The sequence below is a fragment of the Thalassophryne amazonica genome, chromosome 22 (assembly GCF_902500255.1).
Source record: "Thalassophryne amazonica chromosome 22, fThaAma1.1, whole genome shotgun sequence".
Classification (NCBI taxonomy): domain Eukaryota; kingdom Metazoa; phylum Chordata; class Actinopteri; order Batrachoidiformes; family Batrachoididae; genus Thalassophryne; species Thalassophryne amazonica.
In genome coordinates this window covers 33,124,363-33,147,729 of record NC_047124.1, presented here as the reverse complement: position 1 = coordinate 33,147,729, position 23,367 = coordinate 33,124,363, and the positions used below count along the sequence as shown (strand labels likewise).

Sequence of the window (23,367 nt, the reverse complement as noted above, 5' to 3'; positions counted from 1 at the left end):
GAGAGACCTAATGTTTAATAGACCACATTTAACTGTTTTAGTCTGTGGTGCAATTGAAGGTGCTATATTATTTTTTCTTTTTGAATTTTTATGCTTAAATAGATTTTTGCTGGTTATTGGTAGTCTGGGAGCAGGCACCGTCTCTACGGGGATGGGGTAATGAGGGGATGGCAGGGGGAGAGAAGCTGCAGAGAGGTGTGTAAGACTACAACTCTGCTTCCTGGTCCCAACCCTGGATAGTCACGGTTTGGAGGATTTAAGAAAATTAGCCAGATTTCTAGAAATGAGAGCTGCTCCATCCAAAGTGGGATGGATGCCGTCTCTCCTAACAAGACCAGGTTTTCCCCAGAAGCTTTGCCAATTATCTATGAAGCCCACCTCATTTTTTGGACACCACTCAGACAGCCAGCAATTCAAGGAGAACATGCGGCTAAACATGTCACTCCCGGTCTGATTGGGGAGGGGCCCAGAGAAAACTACAGAGTCCGACATTGTTTTTGCAAAGTTACACACCGATTTAATGTTAATTTTAGTGACCTCCGATTGGCGTAACCGGGTGTCATTACTGCCGACGTGAATTACAATCTTACCAAATTTACGCTTAGCCTTAACCAGCAGTTTCAAATTTCCTTCAATGTCGCCTGCTCTGGCCCCCGGAAGACAACTGACTATGGTTGCTGGTGTCGCTAACTTCACATTTCTCAAAACAGAGTCGCCAATAACCAGAGTTTGATCCTCGGCGGGTGTGTCGTCGAGTGGGGAAAAACGGTTAGAAATGTGAACGGGTTGGCGGTGTACACGGGGCTTCTGTTTAGGGCTACGCTTCCTCCTCACAGTCACCCAGTCAGCCTGCTTTCCCGGCTGCTCGGGATCTGCCAGGGGGGAACTAACGGCGGCTAAGCTACCTTGGTCCGCACCGACTACAGGGGCCTGGCTAGCTGTAGAATTTTCCACGGTGCGCAGCCGAGTCTCCAATTCGCCCAGCCTGGCCTCCAAAGCTACGAATAAGCTACACTTATTACAAGTACCATTACTGCTAAAGGAGGCTGAGGAATAACTAAACATTTCACACCCAGAGCAGAAAAGTGCGGGAGAGACAGGAGAAGCCGCCATGCTAAATCGGCTAAGAGCTAGTAGCTACGCTAAGCTAGCAGATTCCTAAAAACACGCAAAGTGAATAATGTGTAAATAATTTAGAGGTGATTCAGCAGAATGAGTGCTTTAGTTAAGGCACGTAAAGATTACACTGGGAAACAAATCGTAATCTAGATAACTAGATCAATCTAACTGCGCAGATTAAACAGCTAACAGATACAGAAAAACACCGCTGTGCTCCGGAACAGGAAGTGATACAATACCGCAGTGAGAGCCAACCACCAGTAGAGCCACTTAATCACAGCCACTTAAGCCGAGAGCTTCTTCTGGGTTGTCTGGGTGTCTTGGTGGCTTTCCTCACTCTTCTCCTTCTTGCACAGTCACTCAGTTTTTGATGTGAGCTCTGTAATATCTGCTTTTTGGGGAAGCAATTATAGCTTTTGCTTCTCAGACTAGTATGATGAAAATTTTCTGAATGGGTCAGGGGTCTGCAACCTTTACTGTCAGAAGAGCCATTTTTGTCCTGTCTTAAAATAAAACGAATTAATAAAGACAACACAGCTTACAACCCCAATTCCAATGAAGTTGGGACGTTCTGTAAAATGTGTCAGAACTGGTGGTGGCTTGACTCATGAAACGGGAGGAGACGATTGCAGACCCACAGGCAGGGTTGGCTTAGATTGATAAAAAGCTTTATCTGAAGACCAGGCATAGGATTCGGTACACAGGTAGTTAAACTTACTGACAGAGGTATCAGACATGGTGCAGGCTGGGTCAGGGTCCAGAAACAAGCAAAGTTCATACAAACGGTGTTGAGGAGTAGTACAGGCAAAACAGAGGCAGAGTCAAAAAAATAGGCTGAGTACAGGGCAACGGTGAGGTGGAGGTCGGAGTTCACAAGCAAGGGCAAAAACACTGAAGAGCAAACAGGATGAAAACAAAAGGCAAGAAAGTGAACAGAGTCAACTATCTGGCAGTGAGCTGTGGAACTTAGGGTTTTAAAGAGGAGCAAACTAATCAGGTTGATGTGAAGCAGGTGTGTAGAAGTTTCTGGAAAGAGGTGTGGTTAAGTGAACCAAGATGAGGGAAGAAAGGCAAGACAGTGCGGGAGGGCAAAACAAAGCAGTGCAAAGCAAGAGAAGTGAGTGACAGAAAAACTAACTGAGAACCATGACATGCTCAAAAAATGAATGTGAGCAAAACAAAAGGGACAAGTCAAAAAGGAGAAACAAGAAAACTAACGATTAAAACTAAAACTACAATGGAACTGTTGCAGACTGGTACAGAAAAGTGAATACAATAAAAATGGCAAAACAAACTATTGGCTGAACAGAAAACAAATTCAAATTTAAAATTTAGAAATTTATATAGCGCCAATTCACGATGAGATCGTCTCAAGGCACTTCACACAACATAATAAAAACAGAAAAAAAAACTGAATTAAAAATTTAAAAACACAATAAAAAGACAAAACCATAAAAGAATACAAGAATAAAAATGCATCATAACACTAATGATAAAACAAGGAAAACAAATGAGTCTTTAAATGTGATTTAAAAGTCTCCATTGTATCCAACTGCCATATGTGTGCTGGGAGATCATTCCACAGAGCTGGGGCATGGTAGGAGAAAGCTCTGTGACCGGCAGACTTTTTATTCACCCTGGGAACACATAAAAGTGCCGGCACCCTGAGAACGCAGGGCCCGAGCTGGTACATAGGGGCTTACCAGGTCAGCCAGATAGGAAGGTGCAAGTCCATGAACAATCTTATAAACCAATAACAGTACCTTAAAATCTGATCTTGCAGTGACTGGGAGCCAGTGTAGGGATGCCAAATTGGAAATAATGTGGTCAAATTTTCTGCTAGGTGTCAAAAGTCTGGCAGCAGTATTTTGAACCAGTTGAAGACCCCTAATCCTGGACTGCGGTAAACCAGAAAATAGAGGATTAAAATAGTCCAGTCTGGAAGAGACAAATGCATGAATCAAAGTCTCAGCATCAGCTATAGACAGGATGGGACGAATCTTCGCTATATTTTGCAAATGGAAGAAAGCAGTCCTCATAATGTGTCTAATGTAGAGGTCAAAAGACAACATAGGATCAAAAATTATCCCAAGATTCCTCACTTTATCCATATAATGTATAACACATGAATCTAAGATAAACAGTAGCTGATCAAATTGATGCCAATACCTCGCTTTATCAAGAACCATCACTTCAGTATTATCAGAATTTAAAAGTAGGAAGTTACTGGACATCCAACTTCTCACTGATGCAAGGCAATCTTCCAAAGATTTTATGTGAATGAGTAACAGTTTGTCTTCAACTGGAGACAAACTGTGCTTCCACTCTCAGTTGAGAAATTCCTAAGTCATCTGGAGACCTTCAGATAAGTTTAGAGTCATCCCCCAATGGTTCAACACTGTTTTGCAGAGAAAAACTAAACTGTAATTCAAAGTTCTTCAAAGGGGAGCCCTTGCCTTTCTATCAGTGAATTTTCGGTCACTATGAATTACATGACATTATAATGGCTTCACGTCAGAATCTGAAATTGCCCAGCCCCGAAGAACCCACTTTTATGGTCTCACACTAAGGCCAGAATATCTCAAGACTGTAAAACTTTCCCCACGACAAGACGTGGTCATAAACTTTGTCTTGACAATCAGCTTTTATCTTTAGGTTTAAAGCAAAAGGAAAGACCTTTGGTTTGAAATAAAAATTAGATCAGTATTTCTTTCATTTATATCTAAAGACGTATAATGTTTGTTTGTATTGATTATTCAAAATGCTTTGCATGTATTCATTCCATTTATTGACATGTGTTTGTGCCACTGATGTTGTTTAAGTGTGATTCTGCCCCATCATCAATATGTTGATGAAGTATTCTGCCTTAACCAAGTGGAGTGTTTAGGTGCCTATTAATAATGTGTGTCAATTTGTGTGTCTGAGAACAAACAGTATTTCAAATTAATTAATGTGTTTCAATAGTTGAATCATTTCTGTCTGCCCTCTTTTGAAGACATGAAGCTTTCTGTAAAGTTACACACCCTAAATGAGCGGAGTTTGATGACGTAAGTCCGCTTTAAAAAGTTAGGACAGAGCCCCTTATTTTTTATAACTCCAAATCAGAAAATTTGGATGATATGAAATATGTGGTGGGGTGGGTGGAGACCAAATAATGGTCCTGACATTTACTTTGACTTCTATCTTCTTTTTGTGATAGTGGGTGAAATGGTCGATCTATCCTAACAGTCGTCAATACATTATGTATTCAGACAAAGGAATGAAAAAAAATCAGACGTCTGAAGCAGCTGTAGGATCCATAAAACCCGGACCGGATTTATCCCCGCTGTGAGCTCTCAAAAAACAATCAGATGCCTTCATGTCTAGTTCTTCCTGCTTGCGTTACCAGGCTCAACGCCACCTCTGTCCCTCCCTCCTGCGCATGTGCATACTCATCTCGTTTCACAAAGAAGTTCACTTTGTTACAATGGCATAGGGAATACAACCAAAACTACCACCTCCACCAGATTGTGCCACGTCAGATTAATCATTTTCTCTGCAAATTGCCCATTGAAAATGACTGTAATCACTTCCTGAATCACAGAGGAAAGCTCCAGGTTCTGCCGTTCGTGCCTAACAAGCTGCAGAATGCATTTTGAACCATCTAAAAAGGTAATTATTTGTCATGTTTACATTGTCATGGCTTGATAAAACAGTTGTGTGTTCTTTTGTTCTTGTGTGCAGCTGTTAAAATATGTTTATAACAGAATTAACTCCTTGTTATAAAGTTCAGATGAGCTGCACTCTGATGTGATCCGCTGACATCACCACTCGCTCTGTTCACTTCTTTACTCCACTTGACGAGCTGAAATGTTCAAAAAAAATTTCACGCATAAATTTCATGCTATGTAACACGATCTAATCGCCAACACAATGTGCAGCTCATAATGTTTAACATTCCACACCAAATGAAACAGTTTGGACCACACAGTAACCAGAAATATGATTTAATAAACCTCCAAGCCAAGGTTGGTCTGTTAGTTTGGTGGTTCAGACTAGAAGAGAGGGGTGTGTCCAGGCTTCTGTTGTCACACACAGAATCACCCACAATCCTCTCCTTTATTCATTAATGAGTTCATTGTGATGTAGCCACAGTCAACCCTGCAGCTGCTGCCAACACTGTGACGTCCAGAAATGGGCTTCATATCAGCTGTTCAGGGTCTAAACAGAAAACCTGCAGGCTTTGTCGAACGTATCTCACACTGTTCAGTCAAATGTCTCTTGGACAGTGGGTGGACAGTGTTCTCCAGAAGACATCAAGTTCTGCAAAATCATAGTTTTGAAGAAATTTCTCAGGGCTCACAGAAATTTAGAGCTCGATGGTGCCAGACATCAGGGGCAGGAGGCTTCCATCCAAGTACACCCACCCCCAGGTTGTCGGGGAGAAGGTCCAAGATTTTGCCTTTTTTAAATACCAATACTGTATCTTCAACTTTACATCTTATCTGAAAATTACAAAATAAGGCCTTGTCCACATGGAAATGGGTACAATCAATTTTGTCATTTTCACAAAGTGTTCTGTAACACTTGTTCAGTGTGTTTGTGTATTTTTCAAAACAAACCGTGCTGTGTCTTCATCCACTGGCTGCTCTCCTCCTCACAGACAAAGTGAAAGGACGTGCACTTTAACTGAAACAACTTTCAACTCTTCAAAAAAATGCCTTCATTCGGAATCGATCAGCGTTTTGATCTGTTTGTCAACAGAGGACCCAGCAGATTTATCAGTGTGGCTTTTGCAGAAATGCTGCACTCCACAGACCAGTTTTTCACAGGATGTATGCATGTGCACGTGCAGCCCGCCCGCTGACTGAGGATTTTGCAGACCGCCGGCACTTATGGTCCAGGAAAGCTCCAAAAATATAATAATAATAATAATAATAATAATAGTAATAATAATCGTAATAACCGGTGAAAAAAGAGCGTAAAAACCCTAACTTACTTGTTTTTTTATATATAAATATATTTTACTACTAGTTTGGTTGTACATGGGACATTGAACTTCAACAGGAATCAAAGCACGAAGCAAAATGAACTGTAAAAATTAAACAGTAAATTCAAATAATAAAATGTACACAAAAAGAATGCACAAAAATACCAAATTAAAGAGCTGATGAGAAATAAATGCTGTGACTTTAGGTTTTACTCTTCAAGAGTCACATTTAACAGGTGTAACTTATACTCCAGTCTTTATTTTCTACACAGATCACTGATTTGATTTCACTGGTTATTTATCATTAATTAAATATCAAGTGCAAAACAGTAATTCGTACTCTGAGTACGTATTTTTCAGAGAAATGTCAAACCAGATAAGTCACAGGACCTCTCAACGTAGTAAGAAAACCATGACTTAATACAATACAGTAGTTTTTGAGAAGAGTACTTTCAACTAAAGTACTTTTTAACACTCAAACATTTACTTGTAAATGAGTATTATTTCAGCAATGTAACATACTTGTACTTAAGTTTCCAGAACTCTTTCTACCTCTGCTCAGAGCTTTGTGTGTGTTCCAGACCACAGCAGAACACAGCGCCCTCTGCTGGACCTGAATCTGAACCCAGCTTGGTGTCTCTGAAGAGTGACAGGTCTATGGGATGTCCTGAGGATTTCAAAGGACAACGAGCGTCTGCTGGACAGAAGTGAGCTCTTACTGACACTAAAATCTGACTGTGTTCATGTTTTCAACATGATTCATCCTCTGAATTTTAGCATAAATATTTTTCTGTAATTAATAATGTAACACACACACACACACACACACACACACACACACACACACACACACACACACACACACACACACACACACACACACACACTGGATCATGAAGCTTGACTGTGCAATAAACAAACACAGGAATCTGTGCACACAGTTTACAAAAGTGTGTTCAAAGGTTATAAATTTCAGAAACACAGTTAATCCACTATTATTACATTTACTTCCACCTGAGCCTTGGGGTGGTGGTTTGTGGGCTAAGTACAAATCTGAGACCAAAAAACTTTGACCAGACACAAAGGAGCAACCTGCTCAGCGCGCCGCTCTCACTGGAGCGACAACATACAGAATGTGTCTCTTGGCCATCAAAACATTCCAATCATATATTTCTGAACTCTTCAGCATCAAACTCCATCGTGGTGAAGTTGCTCATAAACCTTAAGTTTCTTAAATATTTATTACGGCCACTCTTAAAACTTCAGTTATCTTGATAATTTTTAGAATTGATTTAGATGAGATTATCTCACAGGAATTTATCACAATTATCTGGGAACTTTTTTTGCACAGGAATTCAGCTTCCATATTGGCTACGGGCACAAACGAACACAGAATATACAGAACCTGTGCAGTAGTTCGGCCAAACTACAGTGTCCACTTTTAGCCTGCCATAAGCTAAGCAAGTGGCACTCATGAGACTGTGACAAAGGAGAGATGGTTTCCACTGGAGGTTTAAAGGGTGGTTCAGAATGATCTGATCCTGACCAGCACATCACAAATATAGTTGGAGAGTCGGCGCTCTGTGCACATCAGCAAACATGGTCCCTGAAGATGTTCCCTTCTCAGGGAGCCATGTTGTTGTTGTCACATGTTGTGGTCAACACCTGTGACAGTATATGCTGATGGTTACGACACACTGTTACCAGCAAGATCCCACATCTGATCTGAGAACAGAACAACCTCTGATACTGACTCACAGATTGTCCTGTTTAATAATAATTATGAACAACCTGCTCAGATCGTTGTGTGTGTGTGTGTGTGTGTGTGTGTGTGTGTGTGTGTGTGTGTGTGTGTGTGTGTGTGTGTGTGTGTGTGTGTGTGTGTGTGTGTGTGTGTGTGTGTGTGTGTGTGTGTGTGTGCATATGAACAACTGCAAAGATGGAGGGCCAAGTGTGTAAATGCACATTTGAGAGAGACAGAATGGGTGATCATTCATTACCTGAGGCCATCAAATATGGTCACTGGGAAGATTTTGCATCTGTCTGTCTGTGTGTCTGTGCTCATCATAAGTCCAGTCCTGTTACTACCAGAGTCTTTAAATTCACAGGGAACATTCTTGGGACACAGACCTTGGACAAGTTCAAAGATGGCTAAGTGACGTATTTTAAGAGGCTAAAAAGTCACATTCTATTCTGTTTTTTTTGTTTGTTTGTTTGTTTGTTTGTTTGTTTGTTTTTAAGTGGCAGGGGTGATATCAGTCACAGTAGAGCGGCTCTGTGACATCTGGTCTCCCTTCATTTATGTGCTTATATAATAATAATAATAATAATAATAATAATAATAATGACTTGGATTTGTGATGCACTTTTCAAGACACCCAAAGCACTTTACAAGTTGCGTTATTCATTCACTCACACAAACACACATTGGTGGTGGTAAGATACTAATGTAGACACAGCTGTCCTGGAGCAAAGTGACAGAAGCATGGATGCCATTCTGTGCCTACAGCCCCTCTGACCACCACCTCATTCATGCACAGGCAAGGTGGGTTAAGTGTCTTGCCCAAGGACACAACAGCAGATTTTTGTCTGGTTGGGAGCCGGATTTGAACCACCAACCCTTCAGTCATAATAGGCCTTTCACACCGCACGCTTTGGAAGCAGCAGAGGCGTCACAAATCGGTCTAAAGAGCATTATTTTTAATGAGACATGTCACTTTTTAGAGATGCAGAAGTGTCACATCAAAAACTGAGCTAAAGTGACGCTTCTGCTGGGAGCGCGCATTGCCACTTGTCGACAGGCTGCCACGGCAGCTCAGTTCAACCCAATCCAACTTTCGCCGCTCTGAGCTGTGACGTAGCTTCGCACTGTCCAACAGAAACAAGGCGTCAGGCCAAAACATGGAAGACTGCAGTGCAGAAACCACTGATCTGTCTAACACAAGATCAGTGCAGAAACCACTGATCTGTCTAACACAAGATCAGAGCAGAAACCATTGATCTGTATAACACAAGATCAGTGCAGAAACCACTGATCTGTATAACACAAGATCAGTGGTAGAAACCACTGATCTGTATAACACAAGATCAGTGCGGAAATGTGTCACAGGACTGCTCTTTTATACAGAGCAGTTTTCTGAAGAAAATCCTTGCAATTTTTTTTTTTTTTACCTCAAAATTTATTTCTGATTACTGTAAAAAGTTTTGAACACTTGTAATTAAAATAGTAAAAAAAATTCTTTAGAAACTTTTCTTCATCTGTTAATTAAAGCCATAACTTTCCTGTGATTTCTTCTTTAACATAAGGAACCTTGGACATTTATTTTTAGACAAATAAAATAACATAGAAATGTGTACATTTTTTTAAGTCTGATAGATTATTCCTATCTCATTTCAACCAGAAAAACAGACATTGTAAATAAAAACAAATGTTTATTATAAATGCAACAGGAGATAATTTAACAATGACTGCAGTGTGATTGTTAATGTGACATAAACCTCATGATATAATTTTTTTTAATTTTGTCATTTCAACATTTAATTATGTCCTCGTTGACTATGTGATTGCTTTGAATGTTGCAATCAGGACAGAGCAATTTCTAAAATATGAATTTGACTATTCTCATGATTGTGAATGTTTTTAAATTATGCACAATCAGGGCGGGGCTTCTTCTACCTGTGCAAATGTTTTCTGACTTAACTTTGGACTTCACAGACATGTTTAATGATTAATTCATTTAATGTTAAAATATAAAATGAAACAGCAGGTGTTGGTTTGCTGGACTCTCAGGACATTTAACCAAAGTCTCCTCTGTAGCTTCGACCTCTGGTGAAGTTTTTAAAGACACTTTATCTCCGGCTACACTAAAATACGAAATAGAAGAAATGGGTGAAATGAAGCCTAATAATCACAAAATGGGGTAAAACGTAATGAAATGGAGCGGACTGACTCCAAATATGATTAAAAATGGTTCATTAATTACTTTTATTTAATTATTTTTAAGCAAAATTGAGTTAAATGGGGACTGATAATAAAGAAATGAGGATAAAACGTAACAAAATGGAGCAGACTGACTCCAAATATTATTAAAAATGGTTCATTAGTTACTTTTATTTAATTATTTTTAAGCAAAATTGAGTTAAATGGGGACTGATAATAAAGAAATGAGGATAAAACGTAACAAAATGGAGCAGACTGACTCCAAATATTATTAAAAATGGTTCATTAGTTACTTTTATTTAATTATTTTTAAGCAAAATTGAGTTAAATGGGGACTGATAATAACGAAATGAGGGTAAAACGTAACAAAATGGAGCAGTCTGACCCACTGACTGCAGTTTGATCTCTTGAACTCCAGATGGTGCACCTGCCCGGACTACATGTACTGAGCACATCTAACAAAAACTAAATCAAATTGAGGATCCTCTGCTCTCAAGCCCAACACTTTAACCACTGGACTATCACCTCACCCATTTTTCTGTTATATTTTCAAACATAAAAAAGAAAAAAAAGCTGAATAAATTTCTCTCTCTCTCTTGGTCTGTATACTGTCTGTGTCCTTATGTTAATTGTCATTGTGTTCAGTTCTGTGTTCCTGTGTGTTAGTCGTGTGGTTTCCCTGTTTCTGCACTCGTTTGCATCCTTGAGTTCCACTTTAGTTTTCTGCCATTTCTAATTTGTTTTTTGTAATTGGTTTTGTTTCTCCTTTTAGTTTGAGATTCAAGATTCAAGATTCAAAGAATTTATTGTTGTCATATGCACAAAGGAACATGTTCCCTGCACAATGAAATGTGTCTACTGCATTTAACCCATCCTAATTGCCAGTTAGGAGCAGAGGTCGCCTTTAGGCGCCCGGGGACCAGCTCCAGATGTATATCCCTGCCTTAGGTCAACAGCAGGGCTGAGCAAACCTTGACCGACCTCATGACAACAGACGGCACACACATAACACACAACACACATAAGCCGGCCTGGTACATGAACACATATAAAAAACATACACAAGGTAAAACTGGGGAAAGAAAAACCTTCATAGCTGCTGCGTTGAATCATGCAGCAGCAATGCAGAAAAAAACCCATCAGCACAATGAACAATGATCACACACAACAACAAGACCAGAGACGATGACCAAGATTTGTAAGAGTCCAGTTATCAGACAGAACACTCCGGAGGCAGCCTTTAGGCGCCATCAATGGCCTTGTCCGTCCTTTCTGGAGGGAGGAGGGGCCCAGCCCTGAACAGTCCACTGTCCACAGTCAGTGTCAGAGCTGGAGAAGCTGAGGGCAGGGGAAGACCAGGGAGTGAGGCATAAGTGTTGTTCTTCTTCCAGGAGGTTTTTATCACAGCGGCCTTGAAGTGCAGCTGTGTTTGGGAAACTGAATAAATATCCAGATTAGCAGACGCCTGAATGATTCCACAGTCTGAGACAGTGTGGCTTTCAATACATCTGAATTAGGAGAGGAGATGTGGTCATTACTGATGATCAAAGTGGTTTTCCAGTGCAGCCATTCTTCCCGAGATAGTTTCCAACGTGCGGTTAACACCCGCCGACTGAGCTGACACTGCCCTTCAAATCGAATCAATCATGTGGGGCAGCCTGGACGGGCCAATTATTGCCGCTTCCACCTTCTTAATTTTCCGGTAAACCAGCGCTATGCCCGCTCCACACAGCAGGAACCCGGTCACCACCGTGCCAAATATATACACATCTTCGACGTCCTCCACAGACAGCGTGTAAAGGCACATGATCTGCCATTTCCTCCAACTGTCCATCACATAACCCATCACATGTGTCCCGGCGGGACAGGTCGGGTCCTCCGCTCACGAGTGTCTTGTAGAAAAAAATAGTGTCAATTGCGTTCAGAGACCACTTAACAGATCCATTTTTGCCATTTCCAGAAGAGCAAAGCTGGCAGCCTCACAGACAACACGCCACAGAAGCAGGAAAGATAAGGAGGGAGGGAGAAGAGAATTACTAGATTATTATTAGATTATTATTATTAGAATTATTAGATGTTCTTCTCACACCCAGGGCTCTTTTTGAGGTTTGTATCACTTTGTGTTTGTCAGTTTCTGTGTGTTTTTGTAGGTGTGTATTGTTTCCTGGTCTCCCCTACACCTGTTACATTTCACACCTGTTGTTTGTCTGTTTATTTGTGTTACATTAAGTGCTGCACCGTTCTGCTTTGAGTTTGACAAATGATTCTTTGTCACCTCTCATTCCCAGTTTGTTGTTTGTTTCTTGACACCTCTGTGAGTTTTTCTGTTGTTTGACGTCTCTGTGTTCATTGTCCTTTGTTTTACCATCGATTTCTATTTACTCACTAGATGGAGGTCCGGGGCGATGCGCTCATTCTCTGGCTGTTTGACAGAGCGCCGCCATCTTGGTTTGCATCTGACAACCTAAACATGAATAGAAATCAATGTTTTTAAGAGAGTTTCAGGATAAATCTGCATTTTCTGTGCTGTTACATTTATTCAAATTCAGTCCCACATTTCTACAGACAATTTATATAAACAGACTTGATTGAATTTGTTGGTTCCAGTCCAGATAAAAAAATAATGCCATCAGTTTGTCAAACACACTATGTCTGTCACGACACCAGAAACTAGTCTGATCCTTAATTAATTTCATTATGAAGTTAAAGATGGGAAATAATCAGGGATGAAAGTAAGAGCTTCACACACATCATTTTAAAGATATTAATATTAAAGACTGCTCTTAACCCACCTGTGGCGCCGCTTTTATGGAGACCTTCTCCGCAAAAATATTAAATAATATAAAAAAATGAAACAGCCACGACAGCCAGGATGAAAATAAGATTATTTAATCTGGACCAAGATGAAAGAAATCTGAAAACATTAGATTGGACTATCATAGAGAAATAAATCTCATTTGTGTATATTCTTATATTAGTAGAATATACAATGTCAAAGCGACTGTCATGTGACCCACCAATTTGAGAGAAAAAGCATTTTCATTCCATGAATTTTCTCTAACAGAATATCTCAGGATGGAAAACCTGATGTGAAGAAAAAAAATCTGAGGCTGATTAAAAGGGATAAATTGAAAGTGAGACTTCTAATTGAATCACAAAACGAATAGTGAGATATTTATCACGACAAACCATTCAGTAAAACTGAAGTCACTACTTTACAGAATACAGATCAACACAAAAAATAAATCATTTTCTAACCTTTTTCAGCAATTTCAGTAATTTTCTCACATAATTGATATTACATATAATACACACTTATGAAAGCTCACTCCTCAATTTATTTTTATTTATTTAATGATAATAATAATAATAATACTTTCCATTTATAGGCACCTTTCAAAGAGGCTGAGAAAAGATGATGATATGAGGGTGCGTCCAGGTGTGTGTGTGTGTGTGTGTGTGTGTGTGTGTGTGTGTGTGTGTGTGTGTGTGTGTGTGTGTGTGTGTGTGTGTGTGAAGAAGTTCGATGAGGTGCGGCAAGGTTGTGGAGGGCCTTGAAGGTTAGAAGGATGATTTGATAGTCAATGCGGTGAGGAATCAGAAGCCAGTGAAGTTGTTGAAGAACAGGGGTGATGTGGTGAATAAATGGTGTTCCTGTGATTATCTGAGCTGCTGCATTCTGAACCAGTTGGAGCTCATGAAGAAGCTTTTGGGGGAGACCAAAGAGGAGAGAGTGGCAATAGTCCAGGTGGCAGATGACCAAAGAGTGAACCAGGATGGCAAGTGCTGACAGAAGTGAGTGACGAGTGTAGACGATTAATGTTTTGGAGATGGAAATATGCAGACGGGGTGATGTTATTGATGTGGGTTTGAAATGACAAAGTACCATTGATGAAATTGAGTATTATGTTTCCAAAATATATTACAGAGGCGGAGTAGAAAAGGATGGGACCAAGGACAGAGCCTTGGGGAACACCAGAGGAGAGGGGAGATGGCTGTGATGTGAATGTTTTTAACTGAATATACTGAGTGTGGCCAGAGAGATAAGATGAAAATCAGTCTAAAGGTGCATTTACACATAACCAAGACGCGTTACGAATGTCATTTTTCTGTCATTCGTGACACATTCCTGACATTCTTAATGTGACTTAACGCATCTGAATAGGTTTCTTAGTAGTGCGTGTTGGTGCGTGATATTCTTGATATTCGAGGAGCATGTTTTTGCCTGTCAAAAAATCTTCTACGAATGTCACACACCACCCCCATTTCGTCTCACGTCGTGGAGGTCGCAACTGAGCGTATTGATCCGTCTTGATGAGTATTGATCCTTAATAGAACGTGACAACGTTCGTAGTGGTTCCTGTGATGGTTCTTGGAGCCCAAACTGTCAAGCATTATTGCGAAATGACACGGAAACTGTCAAGTTTTGACACGACTTGTAACGTGGTGTCACATTTCACTGTGCGCCACAAAGAATCAGTTTTCTGTCACGTGCGCACAATTAAACTCGGCTCCAAGTGTCGTTCCACAGTTCCTGCTGAAGCTCCTCATGACACTCCTGCAGTAACTGATGAGCGGGAGAACGAGTCTGAGCAACCAGAGGAGCGACAGGAGACTCAGGTGCAGCCAGACATCTCTGCACCTCCTCCAGTCCGGCGGAGGAAGAAGCGCGCGCACAATTAAACCCCGCTGCACCGCAATCAGTTTGATTGCTGACACCAAGTCGGCTAAAAGTCTCATTTCAGTGCTCTTCAGCGCGCTCCTGCAGGTCTTCCACCTGCTGCATGTGCCTGATGTTTGGGAAAATGCGCGAGACGAGCTGCATGAAGCCACACATCTGACTCTGTCCGTCTCCTCCTCTCTGCGCCACTCCATGGCACAGAGCCCAACTACACATGCAGTCACAAAGTTCTTCTGAAAAACTGGAGCGATCTGAATTCGGTTGGATGAATATGGGTGTGTGTGTGGAGACAATTCACCTCGTTCACAACGTGACAGAACTTAACGACGCGCTGTTACGCGCAATAGCCTGCAACAACGCGGAACACTATTCTTGACCGTGCGTAATGGTTCCTGATAATTCTCCAGCAACACATGCCATTAATCGTAACGTGTGGTAACAGGTTCCAGCAGTTCCTGAGGACACCTGACGTCTCTGCCCCGAATAATCACATTCATGATCAGCGGCCAAGAATGTGCACTTCGTGGCATTCGTGACTTGTCGTTATGTGTAAACGCAGCATTAAGGAGTGCAAGAGAGAAAACTGACGCACCTTTCGTCAAAAAAGTGACAGCTGCCAATCAAAATCGGCCACGTCACTAAGCCCCGCCCCCTCTATGACGTCATAGCCAATCAGAATCGATGACGTCACTATGTCCCGCCCCTAAGCCCCTCCCCTAGTCCCGCCTTTAAGCCCCGCCCCTCATGACGTCACAGCCAATCATAATCGATGACGTCATTATGCCCCGCCCCTAAGCCCCGCCCCTGATCCCGCCTCCGAGCCCCCCCCCTTATGACGTCACATCCAATCAGAGTCGATGACGTCAGTATGTCCCGCCCCTAAGCCCCGCCCCCAGCTCCTCCCCTAGTTCCGCCCCTGGCTCCTCCCCTAGCCCCACCCCCAAGCTCCTCCCCTAACCCCGGCCAAGCACCGCCTCCAAGCCATACCTCCCCTCCCACCCAGGGTCTAATATTTTAATGTCATTTTATTTCATGAATTAAAGAATGATTAAAAATACCTAGATCTTTTTAATGTATTAAAGAATTAACTAATTCTGAAATAATTAAACATAAATCACTGTCTATTATTTAATGCCCCTTTAATATCTTTAATTCTTAAATTATTACGTTTCCTTTTCTGTTTTTTAATTCGTAAATTAAAGAAGGGGAACAAATACCCGTCTCTCTCGGCTGTAAGTCTTTGCAGCAAGACGGTCAAATACCCACGCATAGAGCCGCTCGCGGAAACATGACCCCACGGCTGTAAAACCTGTTGCAGACGCTGTGTCTGTGTGAGTGCGTGTGTGTGTGCGTGTGTGTGTGTGTGTGTGTGTGGCGGGACACCCGCTGAGCGGAGATGCTGCCCCGAGGTGATGAACCCGAAGAACAATAAACAATGCTCCTTATCACTCACGCCAGATGATGTTTTCTTTTAAGATATTAGCCGATCGATCATGGTGCGCGGGACACCCGCTGAGCGGAGATGCTGCCCCGAGCCCGAACAATAAACAATGCTCCTTATCACTTACGTCCCTGGGAACGAGTCAGCGAGCATTTCCACTACGACCGGTGAAGAGTGAAGATGCCTGGACCCCCAGCTATGGGTATAAAATAGAATAAATTTGCGGAAAAAATCCTGGAAAACCATGTTGTTTAATTAAGTTTTCTTGTCTTCGAGCAGAGTGCGAAAACCGCATCAGCTTTCAGGGTAAGTGATTTAAGTAATCTGTTTTGATAGAAATGAGTGTTTTTAAATGATGCACGCCGTCTGAAACTGTCTTTTTTTTTTTTTTTTTTTTTTTTTTTTTTTTTAGACAAAACCACGCAGACGGTCCAGAGCGCGTTCGGACCCGTCCTCGGTAATATATTTGAAATAGTACAGAATATCCGCTTGCGAGGGTGATGCTTTGTATTCATTTATTTATGTTAATTCTAGAAATCAAGTCAGAGCCCCCTGAAGAAGTTCGAAGGCTGGAAGCCCCGACTTCACCACGCAGATGTAAGTACAGCGATCGAGATTAAATCACGATTAAAACTCTGGAATAACCCAATTTTTTCTGTCACAGCCCATGGAGAAGCGGGTCAGTGGGAGAGACCCGTAAAACGATCCGCGGATGTACACGGTAAGGAGTCGGAGTTTATGTATTTATTTATTTTAAATATTTAATAACTAACGATTTTCTCTTTTTTCAGCACGCGGTGGAGGGAGACCGTCTATTTTCCACCAAGACGCAAGGCTCGAAGATATTCTGAGCTGGGATTAACCTCATCACGCAACTTTCTTGAAAATGTGTAGTCTGTTTTTATTTTTTAATTTTTTCTCTTATTCCGATGGAACGGGAGAATTCATTTTGAAGAGGTATATTAACTGAATTTCTTGAGGTAGATTCTTCCTGCTACAGATTTTAAAAGATGGAAGGAGAGAATTCACATCGGGAAAATAACTTCGGACGTGTATTGGATTTAAACGCTTCAATAATCGACTCAGCAGGGAGCGCTCCTGGAGCAGATGGTCCATTACCCGAGGCGTTAAATTCACCGCCTCGAAATAACATCGAGTCCGGAGAGAGACTTTTAAGCCGTGTTCGTTTAACACCGTTAAATGAGGCTCTTAACAATTTAGCGGCTGAACGAGAATCGGAAGAAATTAACCCCTACATCATTTCTGCGATTAACGCTATAAATTCGACGGTCCAGTCTGATACTGAAGAGCCCCCTGACCCCCCGCACACCTCACCTCCAGACGAGTCCGGTCCCGCGGCGTTGAACCAGGTACGTCTGACTCCGTTAAATAACGCCGTAAACCTCCTCGCGTGTGAAGTTAATCCTCACGTCCAATCCGCGGTGGATGAATTAAATCAAACGCCTAACGACGCTCGCGCTTTTTCACCTTTAAGAAGTCCCTCCCCGCGCAATGCGCGCGGAGAAGAGATTTTAAACAGAGCTCGTTTAACCCCGATAAACGCGGCGATCTCTGTTTTGATGGAAGACGGGGATGATGCACGACCGGGGTCCAGCCGACACTCTCCCATGACGGGTGGTGGGGCTGCTAACGTCATCAGGAGACCTGCTTTTAACAATATCGAAATCAGGCTGCCTCTCAATTTCCAGCGCGCCGACGAAATTCCCGACTACGTGGAATTTTACCGTAACGTCGTTGGGGCTCTTCATAACTCGGTCGAAAAGGCTTTAACACACGCCAGGGCCGGGGACTTTATCCAAATGGAGATTCGTGGGGACTCAGTCTACAACGAGGCCGCTTTGATCAGCTCATATAACGACGCTGGCGATGTGACGGGCTTCCAAAATCTGTTAGAACGATTGATACAATCAAATTCCAACGTTTTATCCGACGAGTCTCTGGAATTAGTGGTTCAAGTCATCCGCAACCAGAACGGCGCGGGGAAGCGCAGAATAGATGACCTCCTCCATCACGAGGTTCTGAGGAAAAAATCCAAATGCCTTAATATCGTGTATAATCCTGACAACAGTTTATGTTTCGCGATAAACCTCGTTCAGTTATTGAATCCTCATCTGAGTACGCACGAGGCGGAGCAGCGCGGGCTGGCGTTACAAAATAGCGTCGGATTAACGGAAGCTACGCCGGTATCTTTAGAGCAGGTGGGAAAATTTGAAAACGCTCTGGGTTGTAAAATTGTGGTGTTTTTCAGAGCCGAAGGGGAGAGAAAGCTGACAAAATTCCAGACAGGAATACCGGCGCAGCAGAAAACTCTTTTCGTTTTTCTGTTTAATAATCATTTTTACGGAATCATCGATTTAAAGAGATTTTTGGGAGTGAAATATGTATGTAAGTTTTGCTTTGAGGGGTACAATAACCACGCCTCCCATAATTGTCCGTCATATTGTAAAATTTGTGAATCCACGCAGTGTTATGAGAAAAATAACCCTGTATTCTGCAGCGAATGTAACAAGGAGTGTCGCTCTCCCACCTGTTACAGCCTGCATAAACAGCCGAAGTATCGTCCTTCCGCCGGTAAGTTCGTTAATGTGTGTGATAACAGAAAAAAATGCTCTCGATGTAAACGTGAGTATTACATAGCGTTTTCTAAAAACAGCGCTCCGCACGTGTGTAAGCAGAAGAGGTGTCATATATGCGGCGAGGCTCTCCAGGAGCCGAGCGAGGGTCACCTCTGCTATATGACGCCGGTCAAAGCTGAAGAGACGCATTCAGAGAAATATGTTTTTTATGATTTTGAAACGTATGTCGATAATAACGGGGAACACGTACCGTTTTACGTCAGCGCTGTAACAAAGACGGGTGATTTTTGGAGCGCATGGGGGACAGACTGCGTAGCCCGCTTCTTTAAACATTTTAGAACGAGAAAATTCAAAGAATACGTGTTCATCGCTCACAACTCAAAAGGTTTTGACGGCTATTTGCTTCTAAAGTATTTAGTCCAGCAGGGCGTAACCCCCGCTGTGATTATGACCGGGAGTAAACTATTACTCATGACAGACGCCGCCTTTAAACAGAAATATATAGATTCGTTATCTTTCCTTACAATGCGCTTATCTCAGATGCCTAAAGCCCTGGGGATCCGGCTGAAAGACGAAATCATCCGCAAAGGTTACTTTCCGCACCTGTTCAGTTCAGAAAAAAATCTGAACTATGTCGGTCCGTACCCTGACTCAGCGGCTTACGGGGTCGCAAATATGTCAGAGGGAGAAAGAGAGGAATTTAACGCGTGGTACGTGCGGAAAAAAAACGCAATTTTCGATTTTAAAGCCGAGGCCGTTACGTATTGTGATAACGATACAAAAATCTTGGCTGCAGCCTGCTCCAAATTTATGTCTGAATTCATCGCTGAAACACTCGTGGATCCTTTTACCTGCGTTACAATCGCCTCGGCGTGTATGAAAGTCTTCCAAACTAACTTTCTTGCTCCAAAAACGCTGGCGATCCCCTCCGCCGACAATTATAGAACGAGGCATAAAAAATATTCGGACGTGGCCGTGCAATGGTTAGAATGGGTTGCTGAGACGCAAAACATTATCATCGATCATGCTCTAAACAGGAGCCAGAAAAAAATAGGAGGTTATTATGTTGATGGGTATGCTCAGATTGACGGCCGGATAAAAGTGTGGGAGTTTCTCGGATGTTTTTACCACGGGTGTGCAAGGTGTTTTACACAGCATGAAATAAACCCTCTCACAAACACCTCATTTGGAGAGCTCCACGCAACGTGTCAGAAAAAAATAGCCTTTCTGCGGGCTATGCCGGGCATCACCCTCAACGTAATTTGGGAGCATCAATGGCTTGAAATGAGGCTGAGGGATGAGAGCGTTCGGTGTTTCCTCGCCCGCAGGGGGTTACCGCCGCCCCTCGAACCTTGCGACGCTTTATACGGCGGTCGGACTTGCGCGGCCCGTCTGAGGTACACGGCTGAGCAAGATGAGACGGTCTATTACGTCGACGTGACCTCACTGTATCCTTACGTTAACGTAAATTTCACATATCCCACGGGGCATCCGGAAATTATCGAGAGAAATTTCCGAGACCCCAGGACTTATTTCGGGCTCATCAAAGCCATCGTGTACCCGCCCCAGGGGCTAAAATTCCCCGTCCTCCCACACAGAACTCCTCACGGTAAACTGGTGTTTACTCTGTGTCGCACCTGCGCTGATGAAAATAATCAAGCTGCAGCGTGCACACACAGTCAGCAGCAGAGAGCTCTGTCTGGGACTTGGACGACCCCGGAATTCCACAAAGCTCTGGATACAGGCTATGCTGTAGCTAAGATTTTTGAAGTCTGGCATTTTGAGGAAAAAAGTGATAAAATCTTTGAGGGGTACATAAACACCTTCTTAAAACACAAGCAGGAAGCCTCTAGTTTCCCTCCCGAATTTGATAAAGACTTCGAGAGCAGAGAAAAATACATCACGGACTACTGGCTGAATCAGAAGATTCGTTTAGACCCAGAAAAAATCAGTCACAATCCGGCAAAACGACAGATGGCTAAGATCTGCCTCAACTCCTTCTGGGGGAAATTCGCCCAGAGGGCAAATCTGACGCAGACCGCGCTCGTTAAAAATGCTGACGATCTGTTCAGGTATCTGTTTTCTGAAGAGTACGAGGTCACATATCTAACATTCCTCAGCAGTCAGGCGGCTATGGTTCAATGGAGGTACGGCCCGCGGCACGTCAGCCGACCGGGTAAAACCGTCAATATTTTCATCGCGGCGTTTACAACGGCGTACGCGCGTTTGACCTTGTACGGTTTTATGGAGGCTGTGGCAAATCCTGACAGGATTCTGTATTATGATACCGATAGCCTGATTTACGTTTGTAGGCGGGGTGAAACCCCGCTGCCTACCGGTAATTATCTGGGGCAGCTCACCGACGAGTTGAACGGCGACGTCATCACAGAGTTTGCAGCGGCGGGACCTAAAAGTTACGCATATAAAACCGCACGAGGTAAAACGGTCATGCGTGTGAAGGGGATCACTCAAACCCACGAAAGCTGTCAGAAAATAAACTTTGACAGCGTCAAAGATCTGGTCGAGGGTTATATAAAAGATCCCGCCCTCGCTGCATCTATCATAACGCCGCAGCAGGGAATTAAACGTCATAAAAGCAGTTTCAGTTTGACAAACGTGTCATTTCAAAAATCCTTCAGGGTGGTGTATGACAAGCGGCGTCTTTTAAAGGACGGGGAAACCGAACCGTTCGGATTTTGAAACATGTCTCACTCTGGAAATACGGTGGAGATTGACCCCAGACTTCAGCTCCCATTCTCCTGTCTCATCGTTGGACCGAGTGGTTCGGGAAAGACTGTGTTTGTGAAAACATTGCTGGAAAATTGTAGCCACGCTATGAGATATGTGCCTGACAACATTGTATGGCTGTATACGTCTGAACAACCTCTGTAGTCTGAACTGAAGAATAAAAATATTAAATTTGTAAGAGGACTCCCTGACTCATTTCTGGACGACAGCCTTTTCCCTGAAGGTCAGAGCCATCTGGTTATTTTGGACGATCTCATCTTTCAAGCAACGGATCATCCTGAAGTTGTAAGAATTTTCACCCAGTACAGACATCACCGGAATATGAGCGTCATCATGATCACACAGAACGTGTTTCATAAAGGGAAATACAGTCGAACCATCAGTTTGAATTGTAATTATATGGTGCTGTTTAAAAATCCCAGAGACAAGTTACAGATGAACATTCTGGCTCAGCAAATGTTTCCCGGCAGAAAACAATTTTTTTTGGAGGCACTTGATGATGCTACGAGCGTACCTTACGGGTATTTATTACTGGATTGCACGCAGGAGTGTCCAGATCAGTTCAGACTGAGATCGGGATTACTCCCGCACGAGTGGCCCACAGTTTATTTACAGAAAGATAAACGGATATGAGCTCTCTTTTAAAAAGGAACGCCCCCGCTCTTAAAGCGCTAATCAGAGCCGGGGCGAGGGAGCGTCACCACAGCCTGAAGACCTGCAGGCCGGAGCTTCTGAAAACTTTATCCGAGATCGCTTTGAATATATTAAAGGGGAATATCGCCTTGAGCGACTCTCAATTCCGGGCCTTGAAAAAACGAAAAAGAGTTTTACGTCTTCTGGCCGACAGAAAAACCAGTTATAAAAAGAAGCGGGGAGCGCTGATTCAGACGGGCGGCTTTCTCCTGCCTCTGCTCGCCGCGGCCCTGCCCGTTATAATGAGTCTAATAGTACCCAGAGGATAATGGCGTTCAAAGCGGCGCAAAAGATGTTTTTACTCACTCCACAGCAGATGCTTCAACTCAGTCATTCCGTTCCGCCGAGCGGAAATAACATCAGACAAACGGCGGAAAATGATTTAGACTCGCGAATGCGAGGTATACTGGAAGAACGTACTCACTCTCCTTATGAAAAAATTAAAAAGTATGAGGCTCTGCTGCAGCGCTATTTAACCCTGATCAAGCAGGGGGAACTCGAATCACGCGTTTCACCCCCGCAAGAGACTCGCGTCGCTAAGCAACCTGAGGAGGAGGGGGTGGAGGAGGAGGAGGAGGAGGATGAGACTGTCACAGAGGTCCTGAAGAATATCCCCTCCAGAGAGCGTAGAAACGCTGAATATATTATGAGGAAATTATCGAAGGGTGATACGCGCTGGAGTCCGTCGGGGGAATTTATTTACAAGGGGAAAGTCGTGAGGGGGTCTCACGCCATAGATCTTATGAAACATCTCGGATCCTCGTTCAAGAAATCGAGCCCTCCTACAGGCTGGGTGAAGTTCCTCAATATTTTACAGGAGCGGAACATCCCGGTGGCGTGCGTATCAAACCCGCAAGCCCGCGAGCAGCTTCAGAAGCTTAAAAAAGGCCGGAGCAGCTCGCCGGATGAATCCCTTCTTTTAACCGATTCGCCGGCCAGGAAGAAACTTAAGAAAAAAAAAGACTTCCAACGCTGGGAAGGTTTCTCACCATAAAAGGAGGGTATCGAATTAAAAACTGACTGGATATTATGATCAAGATTCTTTAAAATACATCGCAGTCAGTCACGTTTTTGTATATTGTTACTAATAAAACACAGACTGAAACTCATCTCCGGCCTTCATCACTTTTATTCGGTATACGGTTTAAAAAACAACTTTCAACACTTCTCTACTTAATA

The 23,367-nt window shown here is 42.8% G+C and overlaps 1 pseudogene; it reads left to right on the top strand.

Moving 5' to 3' along the window:
- Positions 1-6,557: 6,557 nt before the first annotated feature.
- Positions 6,558-23,367, top strand: part of LOC117503805 — a 48,578-nt pseudogene continuing 31,768 nt past the window's right edge.